The sequence below is a fragment of the Felis catus genome, chromosome B4 (assembly GCF_018350175.1).
Source record: "Felis catus isolate Fca126 chromosome B4, F.catus_Fca126_mat1.0, whole genome shotgun sequence".
NCBI lineage: Eukaryota > Metazoa > Chordata > Mammalia > Carnivora > Felidae > Felis > Felis catus.
The window spans coordinates 100,227,328-100,230,712 of record NC_058374.1 but is presented as its reverse complement, the minus strand read 5'-3'; the positions used below and the strand labels follow the sequence as shown (position 1 = coordinate 100,230,712).

The 3,385-nt window shown below is 46.3% G+C and overlaps 1 long non-coding RNA gene across 1 annotated transcript; it reads left to right on the top strand.

Annotated features, from left to right (window-relative positions):
• The first annotated feature begins 314 nt into the window (after positions 1–314).
• On the top strand, positions 315–2,061 carry LOC109501675. Its single transcript, XR_002159895.2, has 3 exons — positions 315–658; positions 1,245–1,374; positions 1,794–2,061. It is a non-coding gene; the product is annotated as an uncharacterized LOC109501675 (long non-coding RNA).
• Positions 2,062–3,385: the final 1,324 nt, after the last annotated feature.

Sequence of the window (3,385 nt, the reverse complement as noted above, 5' to 3'; positions counted from 1 at the left end):
TTAGAGGCTTCTCTGGAAAACTTATAACTAAATTTTTCTCTCAGCCCCTGGGATGTATATGGGGAAAACTAATTTTTTCTCATTCTTTCTTGATAATACCAGAAAGCCTTACTCCCTTGCTAGGAAGGGACATTATAACTGAATTACAGACTATAGTGCTACTAACTCCAGAACAGATAAACAATTGTGTGAGTTTTGGGGAATTACTGGATATTATATGCTATAGATACTGGGGTTCAGGAAAATAGCTTGCCCACTACATCAATTGTTAAAGGAGACTCAATCCCACCTACTCTCTCAAGGAAATAAACTGGGGTCTTACTCATGGACACTGTCTAGCCCTCAGGATGGTTACAAACAGAGCAGGGCAATTACTATTATCTAGCTCACAGAGCTAAAAGATCATTAAAGCACTGCATCAGGCCTTTCATTTAGGGAGGGATAGAACTTATCAAATGGCCCAAAGGATGTTTACCAGGAAAAATTTGTTAAGGACAGTTCAGCAAGTAGTATCAGCTTGTGAAGTATGTCTTAGAAACAATCCTCTCAACCACAAACTTGCTCTCCTAGGCAATCAAGGAACTGGAGGCTATCCAGGGAAGACTGACAATTAGGTTTCACTCATACGCCAAGGTCAAAGGAATTCCAACATCTGTTGGTATGAGTTGATACTTTTATTAACTGGGTAGAGGTCTTCCCCTTTAAAAGAAATGGAAAAGGCACAAGAAGTAATAAAATCTCTGCTTTATAAAATAATGCCCAGGTTCAGCTTACCTAAAAATTTGCAAATTAATAATGGTAAATGGCCGCCTTGACTCTTTCTCTGTTAAGACTCCCAGCTCCTGAAAAAGTTTTACACCTCGAAATAAAGCAAACTGGCTGCTTATGCTCAGCAAAAGTCTAACACCTCACAAGCATTAGATGCTTAATAAAAAATTAAATATAGTTAGGACCGGACTCTTGGAGAAGAGAGCCGCCATCGATTACTTACTGCTCCTCCATCACCTGGGTTATGAGAGATCCCCTGACATGTGTTTCAATCTAACTGATAATTCTCAGAGTCTTAGAACTGATAGATGACATCTGGGCATAACTGGGCAAAGTCAGGGTGTCCCCTGGATTGTTTCACTGGTTTGGGAACTGGGGGGGGACATTATCTTTAGATACCATCTTGTTGGTCAGTATAATCTTCACTTTGTGTTCTTCTCTCTGTGTCTGCCGATGTGGGCGCCACCTCATGCCAGCCAGCCTGCCTGTAGAACCATGCAGTGGGCCACATCAACCAACCCTTGGGTAGACTCTAACTGCCGTACCCCCACACTGTCCCTTATCAGCTTGAAGAAGCCAGAACAGTCATCATCCCTGTTCCCTAAGGTCAGTTAGGGGCCCTGTTCCAGGGGGGAGGAATGAATAGGGAAAGGGTTAACATTAGGCAGGGACAGATAAGGGACCTTCAGGGAGGCAGACTGCAGCTGCAAGTGGGAGGCTGAAGAAGCAGATGAGGTTCTCCTCTTCTAAAATCCTTTATGGGTGCCCTCCCCCATTTATCAAGGGCATAAGAGGGGATCTAAATGAGGTAGGCAATCTAACCCTAAGGCAATAGATGCGGGTCCTCGGCTCTACCCTAAGCACTTTACACCACTGGGCTAGGGAGCGATTACCTGTGAGTCTGACCACAGACGCTCACCCCTTTGCACCAGAAGATGCTGTATGGGTGAAGGAATGGAATGCCCAGCCCCTAAAACTCCTCTGGAGGGGCCCGTTCACTGTCATTTTGTCCATCCCTACTGCAGTAAAGTGGATTCACCACAGCAGAGTGAAGCTGGCATCTTTAAACTGGGAGTGCATTCCTGATCCATCAACGCCGTGCACGCTAACCATATGGAAGAAGCATTCTGCAACTCCAGAGGCTCCAGGAGACTGCAGCCCTGCTTTAGTCACTCCGGAAGCTGACTAATCTACGCACGGCAGAAGCTTGAGGAATCGGTGGTACGGAGGAACAAACAGACTGTCCTTCTTGTCTGTATCTGTTTCCTTAATGTGATGCGCTATTACCCCTTGTCTCTCACTGTTATTGTGATTCTTGCTCTACTTTTTGCCATAGGATCGGTAGAGGCCGCCCCAGCAGGCGGGGAGTGTGGTGAGAGGTTTCTGCTAGCACTCATCTTCCTTTTGTGGATAGGATGCCTCGTTGGTATTGGTTGCTTCTAATCTGGAAGCAACCAGATTCTAATGGTCATCATGTGACCCATGTATTCGCATAACCAGGTCAGGCCAGGGAGTCGCTTGGACCTTACTATACCATACACACTTCTCATGCCAGGGAAAGATCCTGGGGACCTGCAGACACAATAAGACCACCTATTCTATCTGCCAATGAGAACATCAATACACTTGCTTCAACCCACACAGCACTCCCCAGTAGAGGGATGTCTAGAGGTCCGGAGTCACCCCAAGACAGGCACCGCCAGTGTGGGTTGACTAATTAACAAAACTCAAATTACCAATCCAAATCGGCCGGTGTCTATATTCTCTGATGTAGGTATAGCCACAGGTGACATATTGCCATACGGTTTGCCACGTGGAGGTCTGACATGGGACCGAGAGTACCAACTCAATGATAAATACATGTGTGAGGGGTCTGGTACGTGTGGTTCCTGGCCCCAGGCACGGGAATTCTTCTGTCTTTATTGGAGCTGTGTCACATGAACCACCTGGCAGACTCCAGAACAGACAAAACAGAACTCCTCCAAAAGGGTGTGGCTGAGTCAAACTACCAATCGGGAACCTGTAGCCCCATTTATTTTACCATCCTTGACCCAGGAGACTCAAAATGAAAAACGGGTCACCAGATTGGTAAACTTACCTATGGGCAGGGCACAGACCCAGGAACTGTGTTGGATTTTAAGAGAGTTACTGTCACATAACCATAAGGCCACAACCCACCAGGTCTTTCATTCCTTTTATGAAGAAATGGATAAGGGTCCTCTTCTGCTTCCATCATGACAAAAACTCCGCTTCGAGCCCTAGCAGAGTTTATAGCCCAGACTCTAAAGATGTCTTTTTGTTATGTATGCAAAGGAACCAGCATGGGGGGGAGGGGGGGATGGGGATCAATGGCCATGGGAGGCCAGAGAATTAGATCTCCACAAACCTTATAGTGGAACAGAATACCCTAGTCCTACTACTGGGGTTTGACTCCTCAAAACCTCAATTCTTGAAAAAAACTGCCTTGCCCAGTGGGGAAGGAAGTTCACCATCTCTGTTGGAAGCTTAACATGACTAGACTATAACTCAACCACCCAGGAAACCCAATGGTGGGGGTCCCCAAAGAACCTTGAGCCAGATCCCCACCCCTTGTCTAACTTCTTCTCTGAGAGGACTG